This window comes from Lithobates pipiens, unplaced genomic scaffold, assembly GCF_037356315.1.
Source record: "Lithobates pipiens isolate NorthernLeopardFrog02 unplaced genomic scaffold, aLitPip1_a1.2 Scaffold_13, whole genome shotgun sequence".
In the NCBI taxonomy this organism is placed as follows: Eukaryota; Metazoa; Chordata; class Amphibia; order Anura; family Ranidae; genus Lithobates; species Lithobates pipiens.
In genome coordinates, this window is record NW_027507718.1 from 310,613,307 (window position 1) to 310,636,158 (window position 22,852).

Genomic DNA, 22,852 nt, shown 5'->3' on the forward strand with positions numbered 1-22,852 from the left:
AAAATATATGAGTTTCACTTTTTGAATTGAATTACTGAAATAAATAAATTTTTTCATGTTATTATAATTTTATGAGATGCATCTGTAAATCTGTTGACAAATAGTAAGGTATGAAGAAATAATGATACTACAGCAGATGACTCCAGATGAACCAGTTTGCAGGGAAACATATTGATCATCAATGATTACTCTTCTAACATAGTTCTGTGCACCCCATTCAACTTATTATTTCTCTACATAAATATAGAACATCAATAGTTCTATCATAAATCTGATTAAGGATACAATTAGATCATTGATTGGTAGTCATACTGTAAAGATGTTTAGAGACATTAGATGAGTTTGGACATGTGTACCGAAAATGATAAGGAAGAAAGGAGTATCAATACTAATGCTGGCCATACACTATATGAAAAAATTATCCGAAATTCGATCACTTAGACAGTTCATTTGTTTTTCGGCCAGTTAACGAGCATGAAATCAATAATCGTTGGGATGTTTTTGAGCCTAAAAAACGAAGGACAAGTTTGGAAATTTTATGTCGAACAAATGATAAATTGAAAGGTTAATATGTTTCTGAACTATCTGCACTAAATATATGTAAAAAAACGAACAAAAAATGCATTCATTTATGGCCACTGAACGATGTATCAGTCATTACATGATGGCACTATGGTTTGCGGTCATGGGAGAATGTTTGTTTTTTCTAAAATGGGTTCGGCAGATTTTTCGTATAGTGTATGGCCAGCATAAAGCCTCAAACGGACTTTGTACAAACTTTCCCGTGGATTTTTGTACAAAGGCCGTCGGCCGAGAACTTGTATTGCATACACACGGCAGGACTTTTTCGGCCAACTTTCACCAAATCACGTCTTTTTTCTGCCCTTTCCGCCACCTTTGATCAACTTCTGTATTGTTGTCTGATCTTTTGCATTGGTTCTAAGCATGCGTGTTTGTACTTTGTACAAAAGTCCTATGGTTTTCTGTACACACGATCAGACTTTGCTCCATCTGACTTTTGTTGCCAGAAAGTTTGTCTGTTCGCACAGCCAACAAAAGTCAGATAAAAACCAAAAAAGTTTGTCCGATGGAGCGTACAGTGTTAAATATAAAGTGTAAGCGCTAAATATATTATAACAAGATAATTAAATCCAAAGTGGTACAAAAATAAAAGAATACATAAATGAAAAAAGAAGTGTACATATATAAATATTGAAGGGGGTATAAGAAACCCTATAGGTGTTTCATGTACCCATGAATTAGTTGTAGAATATAAACATAGATAATAAGTAGGTAAGGTCCATATCCTAAAACAATAGTGCAAAATTAGAAGTCCCAAAAAATGTATAGTGAAAAGAGGAATCCGAATCAGATGTATCCACAAAATTCACCGCTGTGTGAGTCCCGCCACCATAAGAAGCGCAGGCTTATCAGATGAAAATGACCCAATTAGACATATATCTAAGGGGTCACAAATCGCTTAAGATTCCAAATTCACGGGCACTGGTTCAGCGTTCTATGGTTGTATGGATCCCAAAAGATGGCTCTTTCTCTCATATTAGACTGTATGTAGTAACAGCATTTGAAGCGATGGAGCGTACACACAGTCAGATGTATCTCCAAAACAGCTAATTTGCATGTTTGTTGTCAAAAAGTACCATAGTGGGTATGGGCCTTAAGACAGTTTCGGTGTAAGGAAACACAGTTCAGATCACAGTTCAGATCAGATGAGGTTTTCTAACAAGCCTGATCTAGTTGTACCCCGAAAACAATCATTCACAATTGTGCTGTCATAACCCTTTTTGCCCTGATCATGAGCCTGTCATCTAATGTGTGTGGGCATTTAAGAGTTAAGCCCCATACACACTATCAGATTTTCTGCTGATTTTTGTCTTCAGATTTACCAAAACCATATAATATGAGGTCAAACCTTAATAGTTTAAATTTGTATGCAATCAGGCAGGCCCTTGCACTATATGGTTTTGGCAAATCTGAAGACAAAATTCAGCCGAAACTCTGATAGTGTGTATGGGGCTTAAGGTGTATTTGTTTCTTTACACTGTTAAATACAATTATGCCATACCAAATTAGCATGCATGTTATATATAAAATAAAATTTCTTCTTTCATTTTTTCTTTTTTTTCCCCTGCTATGTATAACTTTGATTTTATAACTAAAATATGAAATCTTTCATCCCTGTCTGATGAAATAAGGCTGCATTGTTTTTAAGGCAGGTTCTGAATTTGGAAATAGTTCACTGTTGTTCCTCCTGTGAAAAGCACCATTAAAACTCTTGAATACAAGTTGATTATAATTTATGGTCTTTATCTGTGTATGCTGTAATGTGTGATGATCAATTTCATCACAGGTGACAGCAGTAACTATCAATAGATACTTCCTCTTTCTGAAGTTGAATAGAGCCTGATTTTATAGCCGAGCACCTGGAATAATGTTTCAGGGCTTTCTGAACTTGAAATTTATTGAAGAACTAAATGAAAATTAGTGGATTAGGATCTCCGTTTTGTGCTAGATAAAAGACATACGGCACTTATAAGTTCTCTTGATAGGCTGCTATTTTGTATGCCCCTTTGTCATTTTAGGCAGTCAATTTAGAGCCAGATAAAGCATACATAATAAAGTCTGGATAACCCCATCATGTCTGGTTCTTTTAGATGCATGGTTAGAAAGGCTACATAGGCAGGCAGAGTAAATTATTAGTAGAACAATGGCACTCTTCTATATTTCCTCACTACACTGCCCAATAACATAATACTTTAAAAATAAGAAGCTAAAAAGCCTTTATGAGATATTAGCACCTCAGCAACAACAATGTAGTAATTCACAGGCAGGGTTCATGTGCACTTGAATGAATGAATGAATGAAATACTTGTATAGCGCACAATGCAAACTGAATCGCCTCAAGGCGCTGTGGCGAGCTTTGATCATCAGCTAGAAGAGGAAGGTCTTGAGTTTTTTCCTAAAAGCCAGGTGATTTTCTTCCAGGCGGATGTTGATTGGTAGAGCATTCCATAGCCGAGGACCTTGAACAGCGAATCTCCGATCCCCCTTGGATTTATACGGGGCTTTGGGCACGATGAGGAGGTTTTTGTTGGCTGATCGAAGACTGTGGTTTGGTGTGTAATGATTTATTTTCTCCATTAGGTATTGCATGCATAGAGAAGCTCCGCATTTGTGGGTGAGGCAAAGGGTCTTGAACGTGATCCGATTTTTTACCGTTAGCCAATGTAAGCTCCTCAGCGAAGGAGCGATGGATTCCCAGGGTTTTTTCCCTGTTATCAGCCTTGCCGCCGTGTTTTGGATCAGTTGTAATCGCGCAAGTTGATATTGTGATAATCCTATGTAAAGCGAGTTTGCATATTCCAGTCGTGAGTTAATGATTGTTCAAATTGCTTTGTCATTCTTTGGGATAAAAGGGATGAGTCTACGAAGCATGCGTAGCAGATGGTGAGATCCACTGACTACTGCTCCTATTTGCACATCCATTGACATTTGTGCATCTAAAATAACCCCGAGACTCTTGGCCTTGGTCTTTGGGGAGATAGTCTGCCCAAAGACGGTGGGTGGAGACCAGGAGGTTTTGGTTACGGGATTATGATTTGGGTGTAAGATAAGAAGCTCTGTCTTTGATTTGCTGAGTTGGAGGGAGTTAGTGGTCATCCAGTCCTCTATTGATTTGAGGCAGTTTTCAAGTTGTTGTTGGTGATCTTTTTTTCCATTGATCCGGAAATAAAGATGTGTGTCGTCAGCGTAAGAGTGGAAGCAAAGGTCTGAGAATCTGATGATTTGGAGGAGTGGGCGGATGTACATGTTGAAGAGAACAGGTGACAGAGGAGAGCCTTGAGGGACTCCTCAGATGACTGCCCGGGATTCAGAGAGGAATTTTCCTAGTTTCACTGTCTATGACCGATTTCCTAGGAAGGACGTGAACCATTGGAGATCTACGTCTTGGACTCCGGCTACTTCCGTGAGGCGGACAAGTAGAGTATTGTGGTCTACTGTATCAAACGCTGCGCTTAGGTCTAACAGTACGAGGAGACATAGCTCTCCATCATCCGCTGCTTCAAGGGCGTCGTTCCAAATCTTAAGGAGTGCTGTTTCTGTTCCAGAAACCGTAGCAATAAGGACTCCCCGGAGGGTAATACCAAGAAACGTATTACTGATAGTAATCCAACAGAGAGACCTGACAACTATATGGATCTGCAAATAGATCCATACGGTGTGACTATGCCGGAGGATCTCCCATACAAGCACCCCGATGGGATGGTTGATTCTATCTGTGGTAATGGGACATGTATTGTGAGAGAAAGGGAAACCACGGTACCCCGTTTGGAACCAAGTCAGAGCGTTGATGCCATACGTGGTAATGCGACACGCAGTGAGAGAGAAAGGGAAATCCCAGTACCCAGTCTGGAACCATGTCAGAGCTCTTTAAACTTGAAGCGGGGACTCCCCTCACCCCGATTGAACAAGGGAATAGGAAACTTGGACGCATTTGTCACACGGATTCAAGTGAATCCCTCAGTGTGATTAACCTTTCGTCCCACGTTCTATCTCCGGTTGAAATTGGGGTTCTGGCGCGCGGCCTAACATTCTGCCCACAAGAAAGTTTTGATGCCTTTGGGGCCATTACAGATATACAACTTTTTGCACGCAGGCTTTTACTAAAGAGCCTGCATGCAAGGAATACCACTGACATCGATGCCACTGATTGGTCCAAGTTTAGTATGAGAGAATTCAAGGCCCTGCGGGACTTGACACTTCTATACGAAGAAAATAACACTTTGGACCTGATAGATCAGATAGATCTGGAAACGTTATTAGACAATGCAAATTAACCCACATGCACGACTCGGTTGACTTTCAAAAAACCTTCTGGTAAATTTCCATCCCTGAGTTTAAACTCAAACATTGATATATTTGTAAAACAAGTATCGAGGGACATTCGTAAGCTGTCATATAGGAAATTCCATCCTGACAACCTAAGTGAAGATGAAACTAAGGCCCTTGACATGCTGATGAAAAATGTCAACATTACAATAAAACCCTCCGATAAGGGGGGTAATGTGGTCCTTATAGACAACTCGGACTACGTACGTATGTGTCAAGACATTTTAGACAATAAAGAGTGGTATAAGACTATCCCAAGTAGATTAATACAGACTTTTTATAATAAATTTTACAACTTGATAGATACAGCCCTTGTCAAGGGAGGTATCACAAAGGATCAACATGCCTTTATTAGAACCAAATATCCAAGGGCAGCCACTTTTTATAGTTTACCGAAGATTTATAAATGTCAATCACGACCCCCAGGTCGGCCGATTGTCTCAGGGAGAGGGGGAATAGCTGAAAATCTCAGCAAAGTTATTGATTCATTTTTACAACCATTTGTTATGTGTATTCCCTCCTATGTGAAGGACACTACACATTTACTATAGACAATTGAGAATTACATCTTAACTGAAAACTCCATCCTGGTGGCCATCGATGTGGAGGCACTCTATAGCTCCATCCCACACACTAAGGGGATTGAAGTTATACAGAGTTTACTCCAAGCAAGTGGGAGATACAAACATGAGGTGAATGAATTCATTGTGGATGGATTGAACTATATCCTACATCATAATTTCTTTCTATTCAACAACTCCCACTACCTCCAGGTGCAAGGCGTGGCCATGGGTACCTGTTGTGCCCCGGCCTACGCCAATTTGTACCTGGGGGAGTGAGAGAAATCCCTCCTGGATGATGGGGATCTTGTCGGGTACACGCGTCACATTGCTATGTGGCGGCGGTATATCGATGATGTCCTCATCATCTGGGAGGGATCAGAGACTGCTCTATTGGAATTTAAATCTTATATCAATATAAACAAATACAATCTGAAGTTCACTATGACATATGACACCCAGAACATCACCTTTCTGGACGTTGTAATAGGCCGTACCCCAGAAAATTTAATTTATACCTCACTGTACCGGAAGAGTACCGCGGGAAACACGGTACTACATGCGGATAGTTTCCATCCCATTGCCTTAAAACGGTCTATACCCTATGGCCAATACTTACGTCTCCGTAGAAACTGTTCAAATGACAGTCTCTTTAAAGAAGAGGCCTACAAGCTTCAGACCAGATTTCTCGCACGAGGGTACAGCCGCTCATGCCTGCGCAGGGCTTATAACAAAGTTGTGATTCTACCCCGCAGGGACCTCTTGTTTTCCAAGAGGGAACGCGGCGATCCTACTGTGGATCCACTTAGGATCACGATGCGCTTCACTAAACAACATAATATCATCTGTAATATTATTCAGAAATAATGGCCCATTCTAAAAGACGATCCCAAAATTGGATGTTTTGTTTCTGCACGCCCCTCTATTTCCTTTAAAAGGGCTTCTTTGTTATATGACAAACTAGTGCAGAGTGAATACAAAAGTGAAACTAAAAGATCCAAACACTGTTCAGTTTTTGGCTCTTTTCCTTGCAATCACTGCTCGTGCTGTAAATACATTAGACGTGATAAGATCTTTTGCTTACCGAATGGTGGTACTTTTCGACCTATCTATTTTGTAAATTGTCAAACACGAGGTGTAGTATACCTCATGGAATGTGAATGTGGGGCATACTATGTGGGTAAAACCAAACAAGAATTCCATCGTTGTATATCCAAACATGTGTATAGCATGGAAATCGGTAATCATTATTTACCAATTGGACGACATGTTGTAACAGCACACGACTATAGAATGCCCAAATTCACATTCACCGCCTTAGATCGTATACATATACCAGCTCGGGGGGGTGATTGGAATAAGACCTTATTACAACGTGAACAGAGGTGGATACATAAATTGGATGCCACCTCTTTTCCAGGTCTAAATGAATTGGTCTCCTTTGCTCCTTTCCTAAAGGGGTTCTCCTCTGGAAGGACACAGTAGAGACCATTCATTGACCCCCCCCCCCCCTTGCTTGGTTTTTCTCCTCACCATCACCTCTGAAACAATCTTTCCCCTTTCTTTTTCTCTTTTTTTCTCTTTTTCTCTATCATCTCTCAAGGCAATATGTCCCGATTATACCCCATTTGCAAATTGATTGAAACTTCTAACCATTATGATCATATAGGTTCTAGATAATGCACCATTCATGGCCATTTTGTAATGGAATGTACCCCTATACGATCAGTTACCTAGAAATGTCACTCATCTAGTTGCTATACATATTTGCTGTAGTTGTATATCTACTGTGTTTGTGTTCTAAATAAAGACATGCATTTGCATGTCAATAAATGCATGTCATATATGTGAAGTGTTGTGTAATTATATAATATGACTGGTGAAATAAATGTAGTTTATTGTGATGTTGTGCTTTGATTTGCCGCCCGCCCTCCCCTCCCCCCCGGTTTCCCTTTCCCTCCCCCCCTTTTTTTTTTCCTTCCCCATGTCCCTCACTCCCACACCCCCTAACCCTATCCAAGTCCCAGTGGTTCCTGGGGGGGGTTTTGGACGGATGCGGCATGTCTCGGCATTTGCATCACAGGATTCTCTTTCCCCCTGGGTGAATGCTTTCCTCTAAATAGCATGGTCCTTCCGCCAGCTGCATTAAATGGTGGGGGGGAGGGGGGTGGGTTGGCGCTCTGTCATGACTCCCCGGCAAGGGTAGGAGAGGCTCTTGTTTGTTTTTACACACGAGCCTCTCCGCATGTCTCCCTTTTTTTAATGGGCGGGCTGGTCCCGCCCAGGTATGAGGGATACGTACTCCCTTGCCGGCGGCATCCTTGGACACTTCCGGACGCATACATATTGACGTCACGCAGTTGCGACGGAAGTGACGTCATTTCGGGGCCGTCTTGCGGCCTTCCGGGACGCTGGGGCGGCCACACGTGGCTGACCTGATCAGGCGGCCATGCGGTATTGGGCAAATACCGGTCATTAGGTGGGCGGCCCACACCTGCAAGTAATGGTAAGCATGGCTATTTGCCTTTTGTTTGATCTGTATTTGTTGATTTACTGCATTCAAATAATTCCTTGAAACCTGTAGAGCAGCATTCTGATTGACTTATTAAATTTCAGATTGGGTGACTCTATAGAATACGAGTTAGCGACTGCGCCTGTCACTCCTTTTGGGCTAGTTTTTCGGTCGCAGTCCTTCCCTTCTCTACTCGGATAACTTTTGATCAATCCCAACAATTCAGGTAATAGCCTCCATCCTTACCACTGACACTGTCTATTAAATTAGGCTAACATACCCGCTCGGTTGTTTTTTTTTTTTTTTTTTTTTTTGGCACTTCAATTTCACGTATTTTTCACCAACACATATCCCTTTTTTCACCTATTTACTTTAGCAATGTATATGGTGGTTTTGTTTTTTACATCACCCCTTCAGTGATTCCCCCCCTCTTTCAGTTGGTTATTCTTTTATGCATGCATTCTTGTTGTTTTTTTTCATTTGTTTCACCATTTGGAGTCATCTATTTATTTATATTTTTTTCTATTATCTTTTGCACTCCCTTACCTGTCAATTTATCTTTCACACACAGTTAGGAACATTGTTCATTCATTATACACTTATTTTTCTTTCAGTATTTTACTTATCACATTAATCCTGTAATTTTTCATGCACTGTCAATATTAGGTTCACCCACAAACACATATCCCTTCTCAGGCACTTTAGAAACCGTATCTGGGTAAGGTCTTCTCCTTTCTTCTTGTTTTTTCTTTCTTTTTTAAAGCACCTTACATAGGCATTTAGATACTCAGGGTTGTATTCTTTATATACATAGATTATGGATATGATGATAATAACTTCATGCCATATATACACCCTGTGTTCATATATCAAAAAATATATGTTCTTAATTCTATTTATCTTGGGATTCTACTGCAGGTGTGACTTACCACACTATCCGGTTACCCATATCTGCACCCACTTCCTATATTTATGGGGGGTGTGGTATCCGTGTGACCTCTCGCGAGCCACTCCATTGGTTCTCTGACGCTACCTTCTTTCCCCTTGGCATCCTGGCGGTAGATATGGACCGGGTAACATTCCAGACGTGTGAAGGAAATTGAGGCACCATCCTATGGGGGAACTCCATCAAAAGTATTACAACTCATTTTATCTCTTTGGAAGTACACCATTGGGTAAATTATACTAACAAATATGAGGTATTCCCAATACAAATAACACCTGCTTTATTTATTCAGTGTAATTTTGTTTTATCAACAGACCACCATCTCTCTGAAGAAGACCCCCCAGGGGGTTGAAACGCGTTAGGACTATATATATTTTTACTGTTATTATATTATACAGTGTAATTTATAGCTGTGTCTGTTAGTGTACGTCCATCGATACCATTGTACTCTGTATATAAGAGTCCGTTTTTAATTGTTCAGGTGGAGCTCATGTTTTTTACCAAACATTAAAATACTTTTCATATTACTTTAACATGCATCTATTACTGTTGTTTGCTGCCTAAAACCCCGTTTGTGGGGGAACTTGTTCTACTCTGTTTCTGTTCCATGACCCGGGCAGAAGCCTGATTGCAGTGGGTCCAGGAGTTTGTGAGTATCCAGGTGGAGTTGTAGCTGATGTACTACTGCTTTCTCCATGATCTTCCAAATGGTGTTGAGGCTCGTAATTGGCCTATGGTTGTTTGGGTCCTGAGGGTCCAGGTTTGGTTTCTTGAGTAGAGGTTTGACAATGCCTTGTTTGAGGATGCTGGGAACAATCCCTTCTTGGAATGATCGGTTTATTACAAAGTTTATTAATGATATTTTCTGTGGTGTCTGCGGTAATTGGGGTTAGTGAAAATTTCGTCGGTTGGGGAATGTTGGTGCAGACATCCTCTTTGTGTATTTGCTGACTGAGGTTGGATGTTTTCTTCTGACAAATTGATCCCCTGATGGTTTTGACTTTATCGATGAAAAAATCAGACAGTTTGAAATTGTCACAGTAATCCTGGGATTCATGTTCTGGGGGTTCTAGGCATACCGGATTCATTGATTGATTGACTAGTTTAAACAGTTCCTGTGGTTGGTCTGTGGCCATTAAGATTGTATATGAGAAGTTATCCTTTTTGGCTTTAAAGATTGCTTTCCGATAATTCTCTGTGAGACCTTTGTAGTTAAAGTGGTTTTCCTCTGTGGGATTTCTTCTTCATGTTCTATCCGCTCTTCTGCGTTCTTGTTTTAGCAGGGAGAGTGAGCTATTAAACCATCCAGAATTTTTCTTCCTGATGAGAGCCCTGCGTTTTGGAGCTACCGAGTCTGCTGATTGCAGTAATGCCCTGTTCAGGGAGTTGAGTGTTTCCTCCGCAGAGTGGTTTAAGGTTATTGTAGTTATCTTGTTGGATAGAGTGGTTTTGAAGGATTCGGAGTACAGTTTTTTATGTTATCTGGTCCAGTGCGTTGTTGTTACAGGTTTCCATTTTTTGTGGGTGATGTTGGTAGCGATTTTGAATTTGATGGCGTGGTGGTCCGTCCATGGCAATGTTATGTTGTCGAGTATGTTGACGTCAATGTTCTGTTTGAAAATGAGGTCCAGGGTGTGTCCTGAGCCAGGCATGGGAGTCTTTATCAGTTGCTGGAGACCCAATTCTTCTAGTTGATTGATGCAGGCAGTCGCGATGGGGTCTTTGGGCTCGTTTGCCCACAGGTTGAAATCTCAGAGTGCCAGGAAATTTTTGAATTTTAGGGTGTGTATTGCGAAGGATTCCGTGAGGGGTGAAAGAAGATTGGACTTTGGTCCCGGTGGTCTGTAGCACAGTACAATATGAGTGGTGTCATGGGGTGTTGATTGGAGATGTAGTGTCAGGGTTTCCATAAAAGGCACTGGGTTCTGTGATGATGGTTTGGTGAGCCCCAGGTGAGCTTTAAAGATCACTGCTAGGCCTCCTCCTTTTTTCCCTATCCGGTGTTCGGTTAGGATCCCGTAGTTTTTCGGCACCAATTCCGTGAGGATGGTGTTGCAGTCAGAGGTTAGCCAGCTTTCGGTGATGAAGAGGCAGTCTACATTGTTCTCGATGATGAAGTCGTGTACTTCCAGTCTGTGTTTGACTGCAGACCTGGCGTTAATCAAGGTGCAATCTAATTGTAGTGGTTGAGTAGATCTCTTCCTGTGGTTGGGAGTTGCTTGTCTTCCGGTTTTTAATAATTGTTCTCTTTGAAGTTTTTGTATTGAAGATGGCAATGTGGTGTTGATGTCCCTTAGTCTGTGGAGAACTTCTGCTGAGTATTTAAAGTAGCACATGGTTTGTCGATGAGGTTGATGGTACTATGGGCCTAAAGATGATGATCCTGGTCAGGGTTTTGACCCTGAGGAGGGGCTAGGTATCAGACTTGCCGCCGTGCTTGAGGCTGTTAGCGCGCAAGTTGATCGGGGGATGCCTATATGGATGCGGACGGAGTTGTTGTATTGGGTTGCTGGCTGTTCCAGCTACCTTTACTTGAGGTGAAGATCCCAGCTCAGAAAAGAAGTCTGGCTGTGATCTGGAGTCGTCGTCCTAGGATATCGTGAAAAATGGAATGGAGGCTGGAGGTAGGGGTATGCTAACCTACGGTTGTTCCTGATTGTTCCAGAGGAAGGCGAAAAAAACCCTGGCAGTAGCAGCCAAACACACCAGTGGGGCAAAAATTCCTTCCTGACCCCTGGAGGCGGTCGGACGGAGTCCCTGGAACAATCACTAGGGGGGGTGGGAGTGGAGGTGCGAGCTTACCTGGTTGCGGTGGTCCCCGTTAACTGTCTGGTTCCGGTGAATCTGGCTTCCTGTAAGCCTGATGTTTCTGGAGAGCGGTCCGGTTTCCCCTTGCAGTGAGATCTTTAAGATAGAGGGGAGGATGGAGGTAGGATAGCGGGAGGAGAAAATGTTTTTTTTTTGTTTTTTTTGTTTTGTTTTTTGTTTTGATATAGTTCTGCCGCAGCCACCAGTCTATGCATGGCTAAATGTTTAGCCCATTCTGGGTGATGACAGGGTGGCTGCGGTGTGGCCACTTTAAGGGTTCTTCAGGGTTGCTTGAAACAGGAGTGGGAAGTTGATAATTTTCCACCGTGAATGGGTGGACCAAGATGGCCACCGGCAAGGCCGGAGCCCCGGGCTTTCCTAATTCATGTCCCGGGGCCCAGTACTAATGAAGGTCTGAGGCCAGGGGGGCCGCGCTTGCCTAACTAACATTAGTAAGATGCTTGACTAAGTTCGACTAAAACCTGAACTGTTAAAGGGCAAATAGTTGACCAGATGTGACCAATTTGCCTGCCCACCTGAACCTTCAGCCAGAAGTCATTCATTTAACTGTGGTAATTACTACTAAATTAAGCTTCTAGCCACTGACCCGCCAGCTCATTTAAAATTATAAATGAGCTTCAGGCATATCAGCTAAAGTTTTATGACAAAATATGGTCATGACAATATGTGGTCAATGATTGTCAGTGGCATCCAGATGATGCCATCTACATCACATTTACATTTACAACACGGTACTTAATGTTTTTAAACTTTTTCTACAATGCGTGGGTGTGTTTATTTTATTTATGTTGTAATTTTTTTGTGATTATGTAACAAGGGGAACTATGTACCCTTTGCTCATTCAGGTTGGGGGTGGGTATAAGAGAGTCACCTTTTTTAAAGCCCCCCCCCCACATTCACCAGGCCAGGAATGTGGGAAAGAAGTGCATGTCACTATCAAAATGTGGACAGGATAGCATCCTTGTAGTCTGGTATGGTTCATGCCTGCTCCTCCCTATTTCTGGCTAGCCAAGCTGAAAGCCAGGATAAGGGTTTCCAGGGACCCCCTGACAAACCATACCATATCTATAATAAAGATCTTGTATCCTTTATTTCTGTGGGGTGCCCCTTTAAAATCCATACCGGGGGTATGCTCCCTGCCCACTCCTTTCTACACCACCCAAGCTGCATGCCTCTAACAAGGACTGGGGTGTATTTTGAGGGGGATTACAAAAAAAAAGAATTAATATGGGTTTCTGACAAAATCTATACCAGACCTTGATCCTAGATATGGGTATTGGCATCAATTTTTCCATAATGGCTAGGTTGTCTGGTTGGCCAGGAAAGGGAGTGTGTGCGCCACCCTCCTGAACCATGCCAGGCCAAATGGGATCAACATGGGAAGCATACCATGTTATTGTGGGCAAGGACCTCTTCCTCACATCCCTGGCTGGTGGATGTGGGGGTCTGTAGGGAAGACTTATTGTGATCTTGATGTCACTTTGAGAGATAAGTTAGTCCACAGATATCTGACCCACCTCTATGTAAATGAGTAAGGAGTTCCTAGAACCTCCAAGAAAAGTTCTAGTTCCTAGAACCTTCAAGAAAAAAGTTAGAAAGTAAATAAACACACATCATTCTTGCCAAAAATTGACACGTCCCTGCCTGTCCTGCTGCTGAATGGCAATAATAATATTCCACCCAGTGATGCTAGCTGACTTAATTGACTATACAGTATACAATCATATTTTTATTCTAAATGTCACTTTTGCTGAAGTACATCCTCCAAGTACAACACTTCTCATGCAGATTAAGGCTTGGTTCACATATGAGCTGCATCTGACTCACAGCAGGGGTCCGGTGCATGCTGGTTCACAGTTTCAGGTCCAATTTCAGACCAAAGTTTGGGCTGAATTCGGACCTGAAACAGACCAAAAGATGCACCATATTTTTCTGCAAAACGCACCGGACCTGCTGCGGAGATATGTGAAACAGCTCCATAGAGATCCAGTCAAAATCGCGAATCTCGCATCCAATTCGCAATGGTGTGCACCCAGCCTTAAGGCATCCATTTTTTATAAAGGAATTGTGTATGTTCAATGTTGCCCTGTTTAAACATTAAATGTTTAAAACTTATTAAAGGACCTGCTTTATACTGAAAAGCATCTAAAAAAACTAAAATATTTTTTTTATTGGTACAAGTCTTACAATGGCAGCGCTCATACCCATGTTCTGTATTTACTTAAGACTTGGAAGCAGGCTTTGAAAAAGTAATTTCATATATAATTAAATGAACCTAAAATAATAAATAGCAATTTCATATACATGCTTAAATATCAAATTAATCTGATATATAAAGTGCCTAATAAACCATATGAAGTGCTTTGCAAAAAGTATGTAGCAAAAAAACTACAAAGTGCGTAGCAAAAAAAACTGTAAAGCGTATAATAAAAATGTGTGTAGTGATCATGCCCAATGTCCCAATAAAGTGTATGGGACTATAGTATACTTTTCACATTTAGTGTTCAAACATGGGAGGTTATTTATTAAAGGCAAATCCAGTTTGCACTGCAAGTGCACTTGAAAGTAAAGTCGCTGTAGATCCAAAGGGGACATGTAAGGAGAATAAAAAACAGCATTTTAGCTTGCACATGATTGGATGATAAAATCGGCAGAGCTTCCCCTCATTTCTGATCTATCCCTTAGATTTAGAGTGACTGCACTTCCAAGTGTACTTTCAGTGCACTTTCAAGTGCACTTGCAGTGCAAAGTGAATTTACCTTTCGTAAATAACTCCCATGGTGTTCTACTTCACATAACCAGCAATTATCTTTGGTTGTTTATTCCAGGTGAATTACCTTCACAGCTCACTCACCAATTCTACTCACCCACCAATCCTGGGTCAGCTTGGGCTCAATAGCCAGACATTTCCTTCACTCCTCCTTTTCATCTACACCAGAGGTTTCCACCACCCCTTTCGATATCCACCAGAGATTTACAATACTCCTTCACTCCTTTACCACTTCCCACCCGCCATTTAACAAAATGATGGTCAGAAAGTGGTTGCATTATCCTGACAGGGCGTCATATGCAACCAGCATGATAAGCCGCTAGCACGTGCCTACGTGGAGGGGGCAGTGTGGCTATCCACTGGTCACAGCCCATCCCTGATCAGGGTAAACAGCCAATGAATGTGGCCGTTTACAACATTATCAACTGTGTCCAATCACAGCTGTCACATTTGTCAACATAGAGATGCATGCACCCCAGTGATTGGTGGATGGGGCGTGTTCCTCGGACATAGCTGAATAAAATTGTCTGTTTACCACGAGATCAGCTGTGTCCCATCATAGCCGGTCACAAGTGTAAACAAAGAGAAGTTACTAGGAGATCTCGGCTTCTTCTCCTCTCACACATCGAGTGTGTGATGAGAGAGCAGGAGATCAGTGAGTAGATTGCTATTTTACAGTTACTGTTACACTTTACTGTGCACCACACTCCTCCCCCCAAAAAGAGAACCTGTCACCAGAGTACTGTCACACAGTCCATCTGGATTTGTCACACAGTCCATCTGGAGCTGTCACACAGCCCATCTGTCACACAGTCCATCTGGATCTGTCACACCAAGCCATCAGTATCACCACTGATACCACCATCAATACCATCACACAGGCCCACCATCACTGACCCGTCAGTACCACCAGCGGTTCCGTCACCCAGGCCCGCCATCAGTACTGCCATCAGTACATCACACAGGCCCCCCATCAGTGACCTGTCAATGCCACCAGTAGTATGTCACACAGGCCCGCCATCAGTACCATCACACAGGCCCGCCATCATGTCCCAAAGATTTTCACACTTGAGGAGGCATATAACATCCTCCTTACTATGTCGGATGAAGAGAGCAGCGGGGAGCTCTCACCATCTGATTCTGGTTTGGAATTCCAGCCAGTAGACAGTAGTGGATCAGAGGCCGAGTTATTGTAGGAAACTGCCCCTCCTAAAAGAATAAGGAGAACAGGACCACGATCAGAAGACCTGGCTACCACCAATAGTGTAACACCCCAGGAAGAGGTGCCCAGTACCAGTACTGAAATTACACACCCAACCCAAAGAATCCGCCCCAGGAAACATTTGTTTTGATAGTGTGAATCGACTTAATGAGCAACATTTTCCTTATAATATTCCCTCTACAGAATCAGGAAGTAGATCCCAAAATAAATGTTATGAATGCAGCAGAGGAGGAGTTAGAAGAGATACCAGTTATTATTGTCCCCAATGTCCCTTCTAACCTGGCCTGTGCATCAGAGATTGCTTCAGAAATTATCACACATCCATGAGATATTAGATCCCCTTATTTTTAACAGATTGTCCTTTCCCCATTTTTAAATACCTGGGCCAATCATTTGCCTGCTACCATGTTCCTACCTTCCACGTTTACTGACCCTGGCCTGTTTACGGACGATGCCTTTGCCTGCATTTTAAACCACGTTTCTTACTTCCACGTGCATCGACCTCGGCCTGTTAATCGACCATGCTTTTTGACTTGCCAATTGGACTGAGCTTTTGCCCTTCTATTTTAGTACACAGGGGTCTCACATATGTGAGGGGCTTCAAAAGAGCATTCTGAGTAGAGAAAATCAGGTTTTTGTTTTTCTGTGTTCCCAGAACAGGGTCTGGAGTCCAGAGGCTTCGAAGAGATTTGGGTGTGAGACTCTTCTACCCCCTTCCCAATGGCCCTAATCTTGATAGTCCTGCTGCCTGGACCAATATTTTTTCTGTGCTGACCATATTGCTGCCTGTAATGACCCAGGACTTTATGGAACATGTTTCTTCCTTCTGCCTGGATCAATACTTTGGCTGTGAAGACCACATCTCTGCCTGCTGCCTCTACTGGCTATGGACAGTATTTCTGCCTGGACAATTCCCCTTGCTTTTGCTGTTGACCACATCTCTACCTGCTACTTGGACCAATGCTTGGGCTGTGCTAACAGTATCTCTGCCTGTACTAATTATGGACAGTATTCCTGCCTGCTGCCTGGACGATAACTTTTGCTGTCGCTGACCACATATTTTCCTGCTGCCTGGACGACACTCTCATCTTTGGACCACTGCACCACTAAAACCACAGGTAAGCTTTTGTTATTTTGTATGTACATGCTATCTTTTGGAAATATGAAGGGCCTTCAAAAATGTGATCGGTAGTCAGAAAATTATATGTGTAATTCATGCTCCTAGAATGCCTGGGGTTGTTGGATGTTGGGCCTCTGTATATGGCCAGGCTATGTAAAAGTCTCACACATGTGGCATTGCCATACATAGGAGGAGTAGCAGAATGCATTTTGGGGTGTCATTTTTGCTAGCTACATGCTATGTGTTAGAAATATCATATAAATTGACAACTTTGTGTAAAAAAATGTTGCAGTCCCGCTAAGAATCGCAGATCACTGCATTACCTGTAGAAACAATAGAAAATAACAAAAGTCCATAAATCTATCCCATAGTTTGTAGACGCTATAACATTTTCACAAAGCAAACCATATATACATATTGCAATTTTTTTTTACCAAAAATATGTAGAAGAATACATATTGGCCTAAACTGATGAATACATTTGTTTTTTTAATATTTTGTTTTTGGATATGTATTATAGCAGAAAGTAAAAAATATTGTTTTTTTTTCAAAAATGTCAGTCTTTATTGTTAATAGCGCAAAAATTAAAACCGCATAGGTGGTCAAATACCACCAAAAGAAATCTCTATTTGTGAAAAAAAATACATCAATTTTGTTTGGGTACAGCTTTGCGCGACCGCGCAATTGTCGGTTAAAGTGACGCAGTGCCGTATCGCAAAAAATGGCCTGGTTATTAACCACTTGCCTACCAGGCATATACACCCCCTTCCTGCCCTTTCAGCGCTGTCGCTTTTGGTGGTATTTAATCACTGCTGGGTTTTTTATTTTTTGCAAAAAAAGTTTTTTACTTCTTTTCTGTCAGTAAATTTTGTAACTAAGTACATTTTTCGCCTTCACTGATGTGTGCTGATGAGGTGGCATTGATAGGCACTAGGCTGAACTGGTGGGTATTGATGAGGTGGCACTTATGGGCACTGATGAGGTGACACTTATGGGAACTGATTAGTTGACACTGATGAAGAGGCACTAATATGCCACACTTATGGGCACTGATAGGTGGCACTGATATGTGGCACAGATGAGCACTGACAGGCAGCACTGATAGGTACTCTAGGTGGCACTGGTTGGCACTAATAGGTGGCACTGGTGGGCACTTATAGGCAGCACTGGTGGGGACTGATAGACGGCACTGGTGGGCACTGAAAAGATGCACAGATAGGCGTTACTGATGGGCACTGATGGACATTGATGGGTGGCAGTGATAGGCATTACAGATGGTCATTGATTGACAGCAGTAATGGGCATTGATGGGCAGCACTGATAGGTGACATTGATTGCCAGCACTGACTGGCATCGCTAATGGGCACTGATTTGTGGCACTTGTGGGCAGTGGTGAGCACTGATTTCTGCCACTGGTGGGCACTGATAGCTGACATTGGTGGGCAATTGTGGGCATTGTTTTGTGACACTTTTTTTGCACTATTGTAATCAGGGCACTGATGATCTGTGGCCTGATTACATTCCTAAATGCCCCCCTTTGAGGAGATGCCGCTGATCGGCTCCCCTCTCCTCACACTCTGTCAGTGTGAGGTGAGGAACGCTGATTACCAGCACTGCCTTGTTTACATGTGACAGGCTGTGATTGGACACAGCCGATCACATGGTTAAAGAGCTGCAGATGCAGCTCTTTATAGAGCTGTCCTAACAATGTGGTGCGGCCGAGATCTCCATGCTGCGTGCCACCGCAGGCACGCAAGAGCGGTCATTCTGTAATGCCGTCACATGGAGGCATCCCAGAACAAGTGCTGCACCGCCCTGCCGTCCTTTGAGGTGAGAATGAGGGGTAGCGCAGGTGATAGTAGTGTTTAAAAAAGAGCATTGAAAAAGACCAGAAAAAAACAAGATTCATCTTTCTTAGCCCACGTACACACGGTCGGAGATTTTGCCAACCAAATCCGTCGGATTTTGCCCGTCGAATTTAGTCCGACGGATTATGTCCGAAACTGTTGCATACACACGGTCGGGCCAAGTTGGCGAAAAATCCGATTTTTCAGAACGTGATGACGTAATTTCGTTACGATGGGACTATATTCAGGCTAGTAGCCAATAGCTTTCATGTAGGAATTTGATCTGAGCATGCGTGGCACTTGGTCCGATTAAAATGCTGTACACATGATCGGATTAGGTCCGTCCGGCCCAGTTAGTCGGGAAATCTTTCCAACATGTTGGAAATTTGGATCGGACGGAGATTCGGACGGAATCAGTCCAATGCATACCACACACAGTCGGATTATCTGACGACGCGGTCCGATAAGACTCATTCTGACAGATTCTCCGACCGTGTGTACAAGGGCTTAGACTTCTGTGGAGATCAGGTGTTATGTTTGGAGTGTGTAAATATAACATAATAGCTCATACTTTATCACACTCTGCATTATGGAGAAACCCTGTGGGCCTTTGGTCATGCACTACTATCCAACTCTTTTCAATCCACTTGTCCAGGTTTGTGCACAGTGCTGCCAACCACTAGCCTCTTAAAAAGGGGTTGCAAACCCTTGTGTTTTTTCACCTTAATGCATCCTATGTATTGAAAAAACAACTGGCAGTCACCGGCCCCCCAGGCCCCCGTTTTACTTACCTGAGCACCTTCACCTCCTCAGCAGGGATGTGCTGTCCCTTTCACCACAGGGTCCTGGCTCTTGAATGGATAGATTGATAGCAGCACAGCCATTGGCTCCCAATGCTGTCAATCAAATCCAGTGACATGGGCACCGGAGGGCGGGGCAGAGTCTGACATTCGTGTCTGTAATCCTAGGGGGTTATCTGATGTGGAGAGGAGCCGCGAGAGCTGCTGGGGGACCCCAGAAGAGAATGTTCGGGTGCAAAATGAGCTGTACAATGGAGGTACAGTAAGTATGATATGTATATTATTTAAAAAAAAATAAAAAACAATCCTTTACAATCACTTTAAGTGACTTTTGTTCCATACTTGTTACATGATGCTGCTAATTCAAAGAATCCAATTCACTCTCTAAGCTTTGTCTGAAGAAACTCAATTTAATTGGTGTCCATTGCCTTGGTGCCACCACTCCACATAAACTAGCTACTGACTGCAGCATGTACGAGCTTTGATCTATCATCTGGAGACAATCAAGAGATAGCTCAATGTTTCTGGGTCTTAGCTCAAGTACTAAGGAAACGTTTTTTTGGCTTTGATGTGTGCAAAGCTGCAGTATTGCTACCAATGTGCCCGGCAATTAAAGATGCAATCTATATCTGCTAATAGTAAACCACAAAAGTGAGTAGCCAGCAGGTTTCCTGCCCTGAAAAATAGAAAAGCGTGGCAATTACACATATTTCTATGCACCTAGCATTTACCAATTTGTTCTTAATAACTTTGCACATTCCAGTACTTGTTTGAAGTAAAGAAATCAAGACATTGCAAACTGTTAGTCTGAAGAGTCATTTTGAACTGTATAACTACATCCTGGTCAAGGCAAAAACAGGAAACAGGAAGTACCAGCAAAGCAATATTACCATAAACAAATAGAGTTATTGTATCTGTTTAATAACTCCATAATAGTACCCTCCTCTACTAAGGGTGCTGTGCATGCCTGGAAGTGCTTTTCAGCAACCATTTTCTGTAAACAAAAGGGGCACTAATGTGTATAGAAATGTATGCAAAACATTAAACATTGGAACAATAGGAGGAGAAACAGAATATGGAAAAAATGGAATGAAAGGTGCATGAATATAAGTGAGAGAGTAAATACAGTGCATTATGAATAATGTACCATTATGAAACATGAAAACATGCATCTAAACTTCAAAAATTCAAAAGCTTGTTTCTAAAGGCTATTTTCTAATCTAAGTAAACAAAGTCCAGAAAATGGTCTTTAGAAATGAAGCCCTTCATTTTCACTAGAAGAAAAAAATTGAGGTTTGAAAGAATTTATTACATTTTTTTCAGTGGTTTATTTATTTTTGAAATTGAGACATAAAAAAACCCTGCACATTCTGTACTGCTTTGATAAGAAACCTTTTAAATTCTCTCATAAAAACAGTGAAAGGGAAACTTTACAATCAATAAAGATTGTAAATCAGTTATAGAGACATGAAGCATGTTCCTTTCAATCTATTGTAGAGCGTCCTGGGTTCCTGAAGGACCCTGAATTCAGTATTTGAATATCAAGATAGCCTTGGGTACTGGGCGTTATGGGATACTTGATAAAGGTGTGTGCTGGCACATGTACTTTTGCTCTAAAATCTTCATTGATTGTAAAGGTTTGCTTTAACCACTAACCAGACTAATTTTTAGCTTTCGGTGCTCTCACATTTTGACTGACAATTACTTAATCATGCAACAATGTACCCGTATGAATTTTTTGTCGTTTTTTTCCCCACACAAATAGAGCTGTCTTTTGGTGGTATTTAATCACCGCTGGGTTTTGTTTATTTTTTGCGGTATAAATGAAAAAAGACCAGAAATTCTGTAAAAAAAAGGCATTTTTCTTTGTTTCTGTTATACAATTTAGCAAATTAGTAACCCAGGGGCGTAACTAGAAATCACAGGGCTCCATAGCAAAATGTTGTATGGGCCCCCCCCACCAAAAAAAAAATGAACTAATGCCATTGAACCATTGAACAACAGACTACCACACCCATGTGGTGCAGTACCCAGGCAACAGCTTATATTAATTTTGAACAACAAAGTATGCAGTATACTGTATGCAGCCCCTGAAGGGAACACATTGCAGACCTACAGGCCTTCTAACCAATTTCTGTTCTGTTATATAAAATGAAATAGTTCAACTCACCATAATGCAAAATCAGTGGGATCCCTGAGCGTGTCACTTGCCATCATCGCCTGCCACCAGATGCAGATTGTAACTTGTCACACGTTGCGGAATGTCACCTACCACATGTTGCGGATTGTCCACTTGCCACATCCCAGATTGTCAGTTGCCAAGTCACCTGCCACACATTATGGATTGTCACTTGCCACGTCCTGGATTGTCACTTGCCACACATTATGGATTGTCACTTGCCACGTCACTTGCCACACATTATGGATTGTCACTTGCCACACATTATGGATTGTCACGTGCCACGTCCTGGATTGTCACTTGCCACGTCACTTGCCACACATTAAGGATTGTCACTTGTCACATCACCTGCTACACGTTGCGGATTGTCCACTTGCCACGTCGCCTGCCACCAGATGCAGATTGTCACTTGTCACACGTTGCAGAATGTCACCTGCCACATGTTGCGGATTTTCCACTTGCCACGTCCCGGATTGTCACTTGCCACGTTACCTGCCACACATTACGGATTGTCACTTGCCACGTCCTAGATTGTCACTTGCCACGTCCCGGGTTGTCACTTGCCACGTCACCTGCCACACATTACGGATTGTCACTTGCCACGTCACCTGCCACACATTACGGAATGTCACTTGCCACGTCACGGATTTTCACTTGCCACGTCCCCTGCCACATGTTACGGATTGTCACTTGCCACATCCAGGTTGTCACTTGCCACACATTATGGATTGTCACTTGCACGTCCGGGTTGTCACTTGCCACGTCACCTGCCACACATTACGGATTGTCACTTGTCACGTCACGGATTTTCACTTGCCACGTCACCTGCCACATGTTATGGATTGTCACTTGCCACATCCAGGTTGTCACTTGCCATGTCACCTGCCACACATTATGGATTGTCACTTGCCACATCACCTGCCACACATTATGGATTGTCACTTGTCACGTCACGGATTTTCACTTGCCACATCACCTGCCACATGTTATGGATTGTCACTTGCCACATCCAGGTTGTCACTTGCCATGTCACCTGCCACACATTATGGATTGTCACTTGCACGTCCCGGGTTGTCACTTGCCACGTCACCTGCCACACATTACGGATTGTCACTTGTCACGTCACAAATTTTCACTTGCCACGTCACCTGCCACATGT